General features: G+C 43.4%; 1 protein-coding gene across 3 annotated transcripts in view; it reads right to left on the bottom strand.

Moving 5' to 3' along the window:
- GRB10 (growth factor receptor bound protein 10) overlaps positions 1-16,555 on the bottom strand; it is a 290,298-nt gene that overhangs the window by 128,985 nt on the left and 144,758 nt on the right. The window lies entirely within an intron of this gene.

Raw genomic sequence — 16,555 nt, 5'->3', positions numbered from 1 at the left:
CCAGGCCCACCTGATCATCCCTGAGGTCACAAGACAGACCACTAACAGGTTCTCCACTCTCCTAAACCTTCACAGCTTCTCCTTAAATCCTTGTCTTGCCAATCACGATACTGTCTATATCCCAGAAGTACAGCCAACCCAACATTAACCTTAGGACATCTGTCGACAGAAATACCACCTTATATACACTCTCTCCCCCCTAATCCCTGGGTCTTTCACTCCCCACTCCTGACAATGGATTCAGCTCCATGCACAGGCTGAACGTCCCCAAGCGAGGACACCACTTCAAACATCACCCCCTTCTCCTTGGCTCCTGTGCAGTGTCTATGAAATAAAAATCCTGTTGTCCTTCTAGGTGAGAGAGCAGTTTCACACAATGCAAGATCAATTTCTCCTCATGCTGTGACCTTTAAGACACAGTCCTGTCAGCAGGCACTCAACTGCCAGAGCTCAGGCAGAGGCCACATTAGGAAGTCAGGGGCTCAAGGGCTGGCACTCGGGGGCTGCGCTGGAAAGGATTCCAGTTCCAAACGGAAGGTGAAAAGAAGGGTATGTTTATAAGCCATGTACTCCTGACTGCTTGTGTCTCAAAGGAGCACAGACACTTAACACTCAACAAAGCCTAATTCAGTATTCTGTTTAACAAGTATTCCTTGTCTCCATGTTCCATGCACTGTAAGCTAATCAAAGAGAGTGATTCAGATAGAGAAACTCTGGCAGGGAGGGAGGTGCCAAACAAGAATCTAGCACTATGTTGAACATTTAAGTATGGCATCTCATTTAATCTTTATACCACACCCATGAGCAAAATGCTATTGTCTCCATTTTGCAGATTAGAAAACTAAGGCTCAGAGAGGTTAAGATACTGGCTCAAAGTAACACAGTTATCAGTGTAGCCTGGATTCCTAGCCTGGTGTGGCTACAAGCAAAACCTTCCTTTAGTATTCCCTAAGATTAAAATGAGATGGTGGAGGTTCAGTGGTGAAATTCTCACCTTCCAGGCCGGAGCCTCTGGTTCAATTCCCAGACAATGCACCTCCATTGCAGTCACCACCCATCTGTCAGTAGAGGCTTACGTGTTGCTATGACGCTAAGCAGATTTCAGCAGAATTTCCAGACTAACATGGACTAGGAAGAAAAGCCTGGAGCTCTACTTCCAAAAATCAATGAAAACCCTATGCTAACATTTTGATCAAAGATACCATAGAAGAATCTTGATCAAAGTGGGGGAAATACAGAACAGAATTTCAAATTCTTATGGACTATAAACTTTCTGGAACCACGGAGGGTGGATGAACTCCTGAAACTACTGCCTTGGGATAATCTTTAAGCCAAAAATATCCTTTCCACCATCTTAAAACCAAATGATAGCTTAGCTTAACTAGTAAAAAAGGTCTGCTTGAGCATTATGCTCTTTTAAGAACTATCTATAGGGGATCAAACCAATAAAAGCAACTCGAAAGATTAGATCGGATAGTTATAGGGCATCGAGTTTAAGTTAATTTGGAATGAACAACTCAGAAAAGGAAGGTGAGAATGGTTACAATTCAAGGAATGTAATCAATGTCACTAAATTGTACATGTAGAAACTGTTGAATTGGTTTATGTTTTGCTGTGTATATTCTCAACAACAAAATAAAATTTAGAAGGGAGGGGGAAGAACTCATGTCACAACCAGAACAAAATTAATAAGAATGCTTACACATTGTGGAAAATGTAATCAATGTCACTAAATAATTTGTATAGAAATTGTTAAACAGGAACCTAATTTGCTATGTAAACTCTCACTGGAAACACAATAACATATTATTAAAAAGAAAAGAAAACCCTAAGGACCACAATGGTCTGATCTGCAACCGATCATGAGGATGACACAGGACTAGGCAGTGTTTCGTCCCACTGTGTGCGGGGTCCCCATGAGTCAGAGGCCAACTCAACAACATCTAACAAAAACAAGGTTAAAAAAAAAAAGGAATTAGGGTCCCTGGTCTCAAGGAATGTAGAAACAAACTGGGAAGACAGTCATGTATTTTACATAATATTATACAAAGCAAAGTACAGGAAGTTATTTGGGAGAAGTAAAAAGCTCAAGGGACTATCAAAGAGGAAGCCACTTATGTGATTAAGGGAGAGAAAGCGATGTACCCAGAAAGGAGCTCGTGGCATCTGAGTTAGGACCAGAAGATTGCATAGAATTTAAACATGCAAAAGAGATTAAAGTTATTACTGGGTGGGGTGTTCTACAGACAAGGTAAGGAAGGACAAGAATAAATAGCAGGGCCCAGAAAAGCTAGTAGTGTATGCAGCTGGTGCCAGGCACTGCACGTGTATGGGTATAATGAGAGAAGAAGCCACAGATACAGGTATGGCCTCACCATGTGGCCACTGTGTCCCACTCTTAGGAGCTTGAACTTCATTCTGTGGCAACAGAAAGTACCCAAAAGTATCTGAGAAAGAGTGATGTTCCCAGAACTGTGTTTTAAAAAGGAAACATCTGGGAGCACCACAGAGAATGCCAGAAGGTGCAGGTGATGGAAAGATTCTCAGAGTACCAGACCAATAGTGCCACAGGGCTGCACATGGGACAAACACTGAGTGAGACATGGGAGAACCTGGCAGCTGTGATACACAAAGGCTGATTCTAAACCCTTCCAGAGTATGGACAAGGACCAAGGGCGAGAGTTACAGGGGGGCCTACTCTGGGTCTGCAACCAAGAAAACCAGCCACAAATGGAACCAGCGCCCCCCGGAGGGATGGACGCCCAATGCCAGCAAGCATCCAAACAGGTAACTCACCTGCATATTAGGTACCACACTTCCTGCTTCAAATACCCATTTGTAGATTAATATCAGTAACGAGAGACGATTAGTGTCATTTGGTGTCACTCCATTTGCTAGCTGACTCTACATTAAAAGCTGGGGTTCAAGAAACCCCTATTCACTATGGTGAGCCCCAAACAGGAAGCATTAGTTATACAACAGTATAACTGGGATTACTTTTGAATACATTTAAAAACATATCTATAAAGACGAAAGAGTAACAACCTGTGTACTAATTTCCTTCATCACCACCACCCTTAAAGTATTTTTTGGTGAGAACTAAATCTAGAGTTGAATAAGTGCCAGCTACCAGTCTCTGAATGTTCTAAGGGAAATCACAGAGGGTGATGGGGCGAGACCAGGAGGCGCTTTTTCTCAGTGCCTCACTTGAGATCTTCTCCTCTGGGGACAGAGCTTAAAATTGTGCAAGAAAAAGAACTCATTCCAACATAAAGAAGCATCTTATTTATCTGTCCTGGCTAGAGAATGATTGATACTAGTGATTGTGGTTTTGAAAAAATCAGTTACTTTAGGTAAAGGGTAATATAATAGAAAAAGTGTATTCTTGGTTTAGGAGACAGATACACTCATTTTCTACCTTGCTGCCGTTGTTAGTTGAGTTGGCCCCCGATTCATGGCAACCCCATGTACAAAGGGAATGAAATGCTGCCTGTTCCTGAGCCATCCCCATCATTGGTTATGGACTGGACCACTGGGATCCACAGGGTTTTCACTGGCTGATTTTTGAAAGTGGACTGCCAGGCCTTTCTTCCTAGTTTATCTTAGTCTGGAAGTGCTGCTGAAACCTGCTTAGCATCTTAGGAACACATAAGCCTTTACTGACAGATGGGTGGTAGCTGTGCATGAGGTGCACTGGCTGGGAATCGAACCCAAGTCTCCCTCATGGTGGCAAGAATTCTACCACTGAACCACCAATGCCCCCATCCTTTTGTACCTTGGGGAGCCTAAAGATATTCTTTTATCACTGATCTAAATAATGAAAGAATGTTTCATTTCTAAGTTGTACCCTGCCACTTCTAGAAAGGATCTACACTGCCTTGGACTCAAAGGTTGAGTCCATGTGTCATGAGACCATGAGACTCCTAAGAACTCACTGCTTACTGCTGTATCCCCCGGTCTGGGCCCATGCCTGGTACAGCCTTGACAAACAACAGATACTTGTTAAGTGAACGAACGAACGAATGAAAGAAACAGGAAAACGATCGAGCAAGAGGATGAAAAGTAAACACACCAAAAGAACGGAGGTTGTTGCTGGGATAAAGCCTCCATTGATCTGCGAGCATCCTGACAGTGAAAGGAACATGAAACATTAATGGAGTCCAATTATCTGTTAAAAGGAAGCAGACAAAAGAGTGGCATGAACCTGTCAGAGCATCAGGAGAGCAAAAGCCCAGAATAGCTGAGACTTGAAAAATGACACAGGAGTGACAATGGCTTTTTCAGTTCTGCTCCAAGTGAGAACCAGGAAGGGAGAGGTCTACTGCTTGCCCAGCACTGGGAAGGACAAAGACAAAGCAGGCTACTGAATGCCGTTTTTGTTCCCATCCTCCTTATGAAGACAAATGATCTTCAAAGTGGAAAGGATGGAATAAACATAATTAAAAGGAAACCACCATCCAAGACAGGGGAGGTGACTACCAGGATCCGATCTACTCAGCTGCTTCCCGTGTCAGGAAAAATTCCATCCCAACAGCTGAAATCTCAGTGCGAGCCACTGAAAAATCTGAGGAGCCAAAAACAAAAGAAAATATTAATGGCGCTTTGATAGGGAAAGAGGGCAGATCTAGAGGCAGAATGACAGTGGTGACAAGAACAGACTCACAAGCCCACAATCCTGTGTCAAATCCCGCTCCACCACTCATCAGGGATGTGATGTTGGGCAAGCACCTTCCCTAACCCTGGGACCTCAGTTTTGTTCTCTATAAAAACGGGGATAACAATGCCTAGTGCCGGCCCCATAGGACAATTATGTGGATTAAATGAATTAAAATATGAAGCACAGATTCTTGATATGTTAAGATTTTTTAATAAGGATGTAACCTAAACATGTAAGAAGCAGAGGACTGAGGTAAGAAATCCTAACATATCTTTCTGAAGGACGATAAATAAGGAAGACCAAAGAAGAACTGACACCCTTTAATTATGGTCGTGGCGAAGGATATTCAATATACCATGCCAAAAGAACAAACAAATCTGTCTTAGAAGAAGTACAGCCAGAATCCTCCTTAGAAGCCACGATGGCGAGACTATATCTCACAAACTCTGGATATGTTATCAGGATGGACCAGTCCCTGGAGAAGGACATCATGCTTGGCTAAGTAGAGTGTCAGCAAAAAAGAGGAAGACCCTCAATCAGTGACATGGATTGACACACTGGCTGCAACAATGGGCTCAAGCATAACTGCGATTGAGAGGATGGCGAAGACCAGGCAGTGTTTTGGTCTGCCATATACTGGTCCACTATGAGTCAGAATCAACTCGATGGCACCTAACAACAATGATGCAATTTAAACTGATGCAGCAGAAAAATCATTAGTGACATGGACAAAAGCCATTAAGTGTGGCATGAGTCCGATTTTATATTCTATAAGGCAGAAAGAATATAAACATTACTTATTTGGTGGGGGGGAGAGATGATTTTGCCCCCACCTTTTTTGTATTTCAATCCTAATAAAAGATGTTTAGGTACTGGGGTCTGGGCAGGTAATACAAATGAAAATTGAAATCATTTTTGGCATCAATACCCAACAAGATGCCAATATTCATTACTATTAAGGAATTTTTTTGAGCATTTCACAAAAAGCATGTGATCAATGGAAGACAGCGTAGTTTCACTGTGAGGAAATGACACTAAAACAAAAAACCCAATGACACTAAATGAACAAAATTACTACAGACATACATAACGGGTAAAATGTTGAAGGTATTTGTATGAATTTCCCAAGGCTGTCATAACAAAATACAACAAGTTGGGTGGCTTAAAAGAACAGAAATTGATTGTTTCACAGTTCTGGAGGCTAAGAGTCTGAATTCTGGGCGACAGCAGGACCATGCTCTCTGTGACAACTTGAGTGAAAGAGCATTTCTGGTCTCTCCCAGTTTCCTGTAGTCCTGGGTGTTTCTCGGTATTGTTTAGCTTGTAGATGTATCTCCACACGGCCCTTCCTGTATTTCTGTCTGTCTCTTTTCTTTTATAGGGACACCACTCAGGTTGGATTAGGACCCACGGTACTCCTGTATGACTTCATATTAACTGATAACATCTTCAGAGGCCCTATTTTCAAACAAGGTCACATTCACAGGCCAACATATACTTTGGGGAACACAATTCAATCCACGTTAGTATTCTCGTGGTAAGAGAGTAACCAGTGAACTTGATAAGAGGGCATCAGATGAACCACAATGCAAAACTGGTTCAGAAGTTTTGACTCGATGACTAGCAGGCGCCATATTGTTTTCTCACTTACTTTTACATTCTTCTATCATTCGCTTCTCCAAGCTACTTCTGATGCCTCAGGAATGGTGCTTTTGGAAGAGGAGGTCCTTATTAATCAGATTTATCTTTGTTGGTACGGAACTGCCAGAACCTCCCAAATGGAAGGCAATGGTAGGGGCTGAGGATCTTTCTGAAACCCTCAAGTTCAGGAATTCATTAAACAAACATCGATTAAACACCACTAGGGATAAGGTAGTCCCCTGGTGGCACAGTGGTTAAGAGCTCAGGCTGCTAACCAAAAAGGTCAGCAGTTCAAATTCACCAGTCACTCCTTGGAAACGCTATGGGACACTTCTACTCTGTCCTATAGGGTCGCTGTGAGTCAGAACCAACTTGATGGTATGGGTTTGGTTTATGGGTGAGGCACTACACTGGAAGCTTCAAGATTACTAAGACATAGTTCTTGCCCGTAGGAAATCTATGATCTCAAGAGAAAGGGGGAAAATATCATATATAAAGTAACATTTGTAAGGGAGTATGGGCTAGGTGGTTTAGCTAATTTATCTCAAAGTGTGAAGTTGGATCAGCTTGGATTTAGCTTCCAATTCTACTACTGCGTGATGTTTGTGTGACTTCTGGGCAAGCTAATCAACCTCTCAGCTTGTTTCCTCACCTGGAACTCTGAGAATCAGATGAGAATATCAGACATGCGGGAGGTTTCTGCATAAAATCCAAGTTATCATCATCATCGTCACTATTATCTTCCACAATAGTTATGCAGGACAGGTATACAAAAATGAAGAATCTGCAGTACAAAGTGGTTACTAACTTGCACACAGTCACAGAGTGCTGCTAAAACAGACAGAAAAATGGTCAGCCCAAAGCCTGGTCGCCTCTGAACATTTGATGGCATTCAGAACAGTTCCATGAAGGAGAAAAACAAAATAAACCAGAACAAAACAAAACCCTTTCCCTCCTTAATTTATTTTTCCTTCTCTACTAACTGACATTCTTTTCTAATTTTGGTCTTTTCCATTTGGCCAAAAGATTATCCACTGAGCTAGTGGTGTTTCTGAAATAGACCTGTACAAGGGGCATGCTGGCAGCATCAGACCTCCTCCTGAACTCTTTCAAGGTGGAGAGAGTCATTATTAGCTCAGCAGCCCCAGACTGATTCCTATGAGGCTGAGGACAGCCACGCCTCCTCTCTCCAACCTTTTTACCAATCCTGACACCAGCCTTCCCTCCCAGGCTACTCTACTTCTCTGCTGGGTTCGGTAATTCACTGCAATGGCCACAGAGAACCCACAGACAATACTCACAATTATGGGGCTTATTAGGGGAGTAGCAGGTTACAATTCAGGGTCAGAATTGACTCAGGATACAGTTCTTCAATTAGGACAGCCACTTCTCGCCATGCCTACAAGGTAGGCCCCTGTTTTTGGCCCTCTGCCCCTCAGCTAGCCTGTGCCCTGCTGGAATAACTGTTAAAAATCTCTTTAGTTCTGCCAATAAGTGCCTGGGGGCACCCTACTCTGCCTATAAAACCCTAGCCCGAAGGTACTCAGCTATCTGGCTCTGTAGGTCTTCAAGCCTAGCTCCAACGACAGGTGCCCAGAGGCACCCAACTTTGCCAGGATGTCTCCTGTCCAATGGTGCTCAGCTCTCTCACTCTGGGTCAGCACACCCAGTATAGCTGCCTCACTCTGTGCACTGGGAAGCCCACTGCACTGTCTCACACCTGCCTCCTGGTTCTTCTGCTGCTAATTCTCTGCCAAGCTTGCCACCACTCTTCGCCATCTTGCGTCACCTCCAGTGTTATAGCTCTCTGTCTCCTGGGTCTAGGACATACTCCACTCCTAGCTCTTCTTCTTGGTGGTAGTAGGTTTCTCCCTCGTCACTTGCTTCTGTCTCCTTTTATCTCTTGTAAGATAAAAGGTGTGACTCAAGTTAGGGACTTCAATAAGGGTGGCGAATGGGGTAAGGGAGGGGACTTGAGCCACACCCTCTAGTAAGGTGGTAATTCAAGATACACCCCACCCTAATCTAACCTCAGTAACATAACAGACAACTCACTCCCAAATGGGACCATGACCACAGGCATAGAGGTTAAGATTTACAACACATCACAAAATGGAGTATAATTATATCTGATCACAAAAGGGAGGATAATTACATCTGATTACAAAATGGAGGATGACTACATCATTATACAACTGCCAAACTGCATCAACAAATAACTGCCAAACCACAGAAAATCATGGCCTAACCAAGTTGACACATAACCTTAATCATACACCTTATTTGCACAGTCTCACCCAATCACTGCGTGTGAGTCACGAAGACTATGACTAGAAGGGCCAAAGTAAGTGATTCACTGCACTGCAAGTCTCATTTTACACTTTTCTTTTTTCTACACTTGCAATGGTGGTTCAGTGGTAGAATTCTCACATCTTCTTTGTAGGAGACCAGGGTTCACTTCCTGGCCAATGAACCTCAGGCTGAGCCATCACCCATCTGTCAGTGGAGGTTTGCATGTTGCTATGATGTTGAACAAGTTTCAGCAGAGTTTCCAGACTAAGATGGACTAGGAAGAAAGGCCTGGCAATCTACTTCCAAAAAGAAGCCAGTGAATACCCCATGGATCACAACAGTCCAATTTATAACAAATCATGAGAGTAATGCAGGACCAGGAAGCATTTTGTTCCTTGTATCTGGGGCTACCATAAGTAGAGGGCAACCTGATGGTAGCTAACAACAACATACTCTTACCAGGAAGGAAAGCATCCCAACACTGATAATTCTGCAAAAAACCAACATTTTGACTTTTTTGTTAAAGAAACTAAGCAAAGCCAGAAAATAGCCATGATGGGTTCAGCAGAACCTGGGCACCAGTACCATTAGCCACTGAGTAGACTCCACCTCATCACTCCTAATTACGGACAGCCCAGCGTTTGGACTAGCTGTCGCCGTCTGGGCACATGGACTACTTTCCCTGGGTTTATACCTCCAGGGTCAGAGTGAATATTCTGAATACATCTCAGGGGCTTCACCATGATGGTCACACAAGACCCTGTTGCCCAAATCGAGTAAGGTCATGATGAGTGTGCCTGCCTGGGGCACCAGACAAGTGAGCCCAAGAGGCGCACACGATGGCAACACGGGCTGAAGGTCACAGAGGTCTTGTGAGGTCCACGGCTCTCAGCTGGGACGCAAACTACAATATCTATGGATTAGATCAGCTGTCCCATCGAGGAAGGAAGGAGGCCTGAAGCAGTTACAGGCCCACAAAGGGGAGAAACCAGCCAGAGAGGTAAAGTGCTTCCAGTCAAGCAGCAGAAATGAAAAGCAAGGCAGGGCCTCTGTTGCCCCAGGAGACAGGATCACTGGAACACCAGAGGGAATTCAGGGGCCACTTCACTGTTTGATGTCAGAAGCTCTGAAACCCAGATATAAGGCCACTAACGAATAACCATACAAGGGCAGAGGGGGCACGATTTGAGAGAGAATTTTTGGAGTGGAAAAGAGATCTGTTTTTTGCCAAGCTCTACCACTTATCTAGCCAAGTACTTTCAATTCTCAGATCTTGTCTCTACCAAAACTGGGCTCTGGGTGAGGTCTGGGATGGTGATCGATGTGTGTGTGGCCATGTTTCCCTCACCTGCCCACCACCATGGCTTTCGGAACCACGGTGCCCTCGCTCTGAGCAGGCAGCCTCACATTCTCCTCCCTCAGCACTGAATTCATGGTGTCCAGGGGACCTTTCAGCTGAAAAGTTTTGCAGTTTGGTGGTACAGTGCAATACCAAAATCATTAATTTCAAATTATAGTTTTTATTACTTTTTTTTTTTTTTTTCCAGAAATAACCTTACTTGTGGGACAAACAGTTAAGTACTTGGCTACTAACCAAAAGGTTAGTGGTTCGAATCCACCCAGAGGCACCTCAGAAAAAAAGGCCTTGAAAACCTTATGGAGTACAGTTCTACCTTGTAACACATGGGGTTGCCATTGAGTCAAAATCAGCAACCAGGTTTTTTTTTTGGTTTTATACCAAAATTAGAGAAGAGTGAAAAACAAAAATAAAGCTCTCACCCAAAGACAGCCACTGTTACTATAATAGGTAGATTGTCAAGCTCTAAGAATCTGAAAGTACCATCTTCCTTCCCCCAGCTCCGCTCCCTCTAACCCTCTCCGCTCTTGGAAAGCACCCACAAGGTCAGGAGTATTACACACACTCTGTTCCTCCTGCCTGGAACACCTGGTCCTGTCTTCTCATGACTGCCCTTACTGGGGAACACATACACACTCCCTTTACACCCCTGCTCACACAGCAATTCCTGTTCACTGCCCACCCAGACTGGACAGGCCTTCCCTTGACCCTGACAGTCTCCACTGTGCCAACCCTCTACCTGGCACTGGTGCCTAGTGGATACCCCCCTGGGGGATAGATCAGGAAAATAAATTCAGAGTGAAATAAACCAACTTCCTCAAATGTAGGCATATAATAAATTTTTTAAGAGTAAAAAGAATTGCTTCCCTCCAACTTCACACTCTTAGCCCAATTCATTTTGGAACTAACAGTGCCACAAACCACTCCAGGATGCTGCGCCAGCATCATAATCACAGATCAGTGACAGCAACACAAGCTCCCTCTGGACAACTACAAAGCCTTGGAGGCAGGCGGTATTCTGGACAGTAAGGTTTCAGGATAGTGAACATAACACTTTAAGCACTAACGCTGACTTCTATTTTCCCCACTTACACTTCATACATCATACTCTTTGCTGCCTTCTCGGGGGCGGGGGGGGCGGGGGAGGGCAAAGAACATAATGTGACCTTTCCATAATGACTGTGGTCCTCCACAGCAACATTAATGATGTCCCCTGGGCTTGAGGAGGTATGATGCTATTTGTTACTAGATTAAATGGACTTACATTCATGTACTTTGAGTTCCAATGCCCTTTTTATGACTCGCCTTTTCCTATGATGGGCCGCTGTCAAAAACATCTCTCACCAATAGAAACTTACAGGAATGGAAATGCCCTTTACCGCTTTCTCTCTGCTGCAACCTGCTGGCATCCAGTCGATTCTGACTCACAGCGATCCTATAGGACACAGTAGATCTGCCCCATAGGGTTTCCAAGGACTGGCTGGTGGATTCGAACTGCCAAATTCTTGGTTAGCAGTCGAGCTCTTAACCACTCCACCAGTAGGGCTCTGCTGTAGGTTTGGATACTAAATTCCCAAGGTTCATGGAACCATATTTTTAAATAATACCTATTATTCACTTAGTTTCATTATGAAACTTTAAATAACATGCTTTTCAAAAAAATTTTAATAGAGAAAATTATAAAGAAAACAAGTAAACATCATTGTGTATAAAAATGGGCTCCCTGGGTGGTACAAATGGTCAAGCTCCGGACTACTAACCCAAAGTACTAACCAAACAGAGGCCCTCGGAGATAAGGTCTGATGATCTGCTCCCAAAAGCTCACAGCCTTGACAACCATATGGAGCAGCTAGCCCTACTCTGCACACTTGGGGTCACCATAAGTCGGAATCAACTCGACTAGTAACAGTTAGCAACTAACACTATCGCCAATATATGAAAACACATATTTTATTTTTAAAACAAAATTGGAATCATAGAGTATTGTAACCTATTTCCTGTTTTTTTTTTAGTTATTAAATCTAAGAATTCATGCTAGTTACTAAATATTTTCTAGCCATTTTAAAGATGGCATGATAGTCCATCAAATGAATTTAGTAGCATTATTTATTTGATCAATCTCTTTCAGTATTTCACTTATTCTGCGGGACTATGCTATTGAAACAACTGAAATGAATATTATATACCCACTGCTGTGCAGTCAATTCTGACCCATAGCGACCCTAGAGAACAGAGGAGAACTGCGTCAAAGGGTTTCCAAGGCTGTAAATCTTTATGGAAGTTGACTGCCACATCTTTCTCCAGCAGAGCAGCTGGTGGGTTCGAATCGCCGACCTTTTGGTTAGCAGCCAAGCACTTATCACTGTGTATATATAAACCCATTGTTGTCGAGTTGACGCTGACTCATAGCGACTTTATAAGAAAGAGTAGAACTGTCCCATAGGGTTTCCAAGGAGTGCTGGTAGATTGAAACTGCCAATATTTTAGTTAGCAACAGAGCACTCAACCACTGCACTACCAGGGCTCCTGCATATATATGCCCAGTGCCGTCGAGTTGATTCCGACTCATGATGCATATATATAAGGGTATATAATATCCATTTCGATTCTTTCAATAGCATATATTATTATATATTGCATGATATATACGAACATATATAATAGCATATATATATTACCTACTCCTATATAATCACTGGAAACTGATGAAGAAGTGGTTAAGCGCTACAGCTGCTAACCAAAAAGGTCGGCAGTTTGAAACCACCAGGTGCTACTTAGAAACTCTATGGGGCAGTTCTACTCTGTACTAAAGGGTCGCTGTAAGTCGGAATCAACTTGACGGCAATGGGTTATATAATTCCTGGAGCCCTGGTGGTGTGAAGGGTAAAAGCTCAGCTGATAACCAAAAGGTTGGCAGTTCGAATCCACCAGTGGCTGACTCTTTGGAAACTCTATGGGGCAGCAGTATTCACAGGGTGGCTATGTGTCGGAGTTGACGCAACGGGTTTGGGTTTTTTTTTTTTTTTTTTACTATATAATAATTATCATATATATTATTATTCATGGACTTCCAGAAGAATGAAGAAATCTGTCTTGGAAGAAGTACAGCCAGGATGCTTCTTGGAAGCGAGGATGGAGAGACTTTGTCTCACATACTTTGGACTTGTTATCAAGAGGAACCAGTCTCTGGAGAAGGACATCATGCCTGGTAAAGTAGAGGGTCAGCGAAGAAAAGGAAGACCCTCAATGAGACGGATTGATACAGTGGCTGCAACAATGGGCTCAAGCATAATAGTGATTGTGAGGATGGCACAGGACCAGGCAGTGTTTTGTTCTGTTGTACACAGGGTCACTATGAGTGGGAACTGACTCCGAGGCACCTAACAACAACATATAATTATTATATACCCATCGTCTTAGTTATCTAGTGCTGCTATAACAGAAATACCACAAGTGGATGGCTTTAACAAAGATAAATTTATTCTCTCACAGTCTAGGAAGCTAGAAGTCCGAATTCAGGGTGCCAGCTCCAGGGGAAGGCTTTCTCTCTCTGTCGGCTCTGTGGCAAGGCCCTTTTCATCAATCTTCCTCAGTCAAGGAGCTTGTCAGCACAGGGACAAGGACTCGCTCTTCTCCTGGCTCTTGTTTCTTGGTGGTATTAGGTCCCCTTCTCTCTCTGCTCACTTCTCTCTTTTATATCTCAAAAGAGATTGGCTTAAAATACAATCTAATGCTGTGTATTGAGTCCTCCCTCATTAACTGCCACTAACCCCACTTCATCAAGACCATAGAGATAGGATTTACAACACATAGGAAGATCACATCAGATGACAAAATGGTGCCCAATCTACACAATACTGAGAATCATGGCCCAGCAAAGTTGATAGACATTTTGGGGTGACACAATTCTATCCATGACACCCATAATAATACATACATACAAACCCATGAATATTGAGTCAATTCCAACTCAGCGATTCTAATAGGACAAGGCAGAACTGTCCCATAGGGTTTCCAAGGCTGTAATTTTTACAGAAGCAGATCTTTCACCTACGGAGTGGCTGGTGGGTTTGAACTGCTGGCCTTGTGGTTAGCGGCCAAGCGCCTAACCACTATGCAACCAGGGCTCCTCACATACCTATAATATACGTATATATTATAAACATGTACATTCACTTCCTTGAAATAAATCCTTGGAAGAAATGATGGATCAAAATGCGTAAACACTGTATAGGCTCCTGTTACCAAAAACCAAACCCACTGCTGTAGAGTCAATTCTAACTCATAGCGACCCTGCAGGACAGAGTAGAACTGCCTCATACGGTTTGCAAGGCTGTAATCTTTACAGGTGCAGACTGCAACTTCTTCTGCGGCTCATGTTAGACAGTAGTAAACTGCCTTGTGGAATTTTCCCTATTACTTTTTACTCCCCCAAAAGCAACCACTTATCAAATGACCGCTGTGCCAAGCACTTTATCTTGTGTTTTACATACACCTCTTCTTGATCCTCACAATAACTCCACAAAAGGGGCACTACTGTTCCCGCATTATAGATGAGGAAACTGAGGCTCAGTTACCCAAGAGAACAGTTTTTACAAGAAAAAAGCACCCTGTCAGGCTCCAGCCACTACACCACACTGCCTACTGAGCTCACAAAGGTCTGGGGGGCTCTCTCTTCTGAGTCGAATGTATTTACTTCCATACATGCTCTGTGAAAAGTCTCTTTCAGCTCACTGGGCATCTCTGCTCAGCTGTGCTCCTGGTGGCAGACCTGGCTGGACTGCTCAGCTTTGATTATGAGTAATATTGACAATCTGATGCAACTTGTCTAAAATCAGCAAAGGCCACATTCTTCCAACAATCACTCCCGCAATCAACACCCATGGAAGCAGCAGTCACAAAATCAAATGATCCAGTGCACTGGGCAAATCTGCTGCAAAAGACCTCTTTAAAGTATTAAAAGGCAAAGACGTCACCTTGAAGACTGAGGTGCGCCTGACACAAGTCATGGTGTTTTCAATAGCCTCATACATGTGAAAGCTGGACAATGAATAAGGAAGACCAAAGAAGAACTGATGCCTTTGAACTATGGTGTTGGCAAAGAATATTGAATATATCATGGACTGCCAAAAGAATGAACAAATCCGTCTTGGAAGAAGTATAGCTAGAAAGTTCCTTAGAAGCAAGGATGGCAAGACTACATCTCACATACTTTGGACATGTTATCAGGTGGGATCCATCCCTGGAGAAGGACATCATGTTTGGTAAAGTACAGGGTCAGCAAAAAAGAGGAAGACCCTTCTGTCTTCGTTATCTAGTGCTGCTATAACAGAAAGACCACAAGTGAATGGCTTTAACAAAGAGAAATTTATTCTCTCACAGTTTAGGAAGCCAGAAGTCTGAATTCAGGGTGCCAGCTCCAGCAGAAGGCTTTCTCTCTCTGTCGGCTCTGGGGGAAAGTCCGTGTCATCTATCTTCCCCAGTCAAGGAGCTTCTCGTACAGGGACCCAGGTCCAAGGGACACGATATTCTCCTGGCTCTTGTTTCTTGGTGGTATTAGGTCCCCTATGTCTCTCTGCTTAGCTTCTGTCTTTTACATCTCAAATGAGACCGGCTTAAGACATAATCTAATCTTTTAGATTGAGCCCTGCCCCATTAAAATAACTGCCTCTAATCCTGCCTTATTAACATCATAGATGTAGGATTTACAATACATAGGAAAATCACATCAGATGACAAAATGGTGGACAATCACACAATACTGGGAATCATGGTCTAGCCAAGTGGATACATACTTCTGGGGGACACAATTCAACCCCTGACAACCCTCAGTGAGATGGACTGACACAGTGGCTGCAACAATGTGCTCAAGCATAACAATAATTGTGAGAATGGCACAGGACCAGGCAGTGTTTTGTTCTGTTATATATACCGGTTGCTATAAGTAGGAGCAGACTCGATGGCACCTGACAACGACATTCTTCCAAAGCACCAACTTCTAAAAATCACAATTCTCTGAAACTTTACATTGCAAAAATATGGTCAAGAGCAATTCCAGCTATTTCAAAACCACGCGGTTTCAAAGGAAAATGCGGCCCTTTCTGCAATACTGCTAAGAAATGTGTGTAGCATTTTGAGCAACTGTCACACAAAAATAAGCTGCTTACATTAGGAGCAAGGTAGTAAAATGAGAGCAATAAATCCTCTTTGCCAGATAGAAGTAACAGGTCAAGGAAAGTCACAGCTAATCTTTTATTCTAAACATCATGTGCCTTGCAAAGAACTAGGCAACTCCTCATCAGATGGATCATGCAAACCCAAAGCTTGCAATCATAGGGTCTGGCTATGCCTTGAAATAACAGAACTAGACCTTTGTCAAATCCCTTGAAGTCTCCCAAGGCGTCTATGCTAGAAAGAATCCCACACGCTTAACTTCCTGTGAGGCACAAGCTTGGTCAGGGAAGGCAGGGGAACACACAGTAGAAAGCAGGGTTAAGCTACAGGCCCCTGCCAGGTTTTGCGCCACCCAGGCCTAGGAGAGGAAAATGGACCTTTTATGGCACCTGTCAGAGAGCTGCAAACACCAAGCCCCTTTCATCACAGATGCA

Source organism: Elephas maximus, chromosome 8 (genome assembly GCF_024166365.1).
Source record: "Elephas maximus indicus isolate mEleMax1 chromosome 8, mEleMax1 primary haplotype, whole genome shotgun sequence".
Lineage (NCBI taxonomy): Eukaryota > Metazoa > Chordata > Mammalia > Proboscidea > Elephantidae > Elephas > Elephas maximus.
The sequence above is the reverse complement of the archived record's forward strand: the minus strand, read 5'-3'. Positions and strand labels throughout refer to the sequence as shown.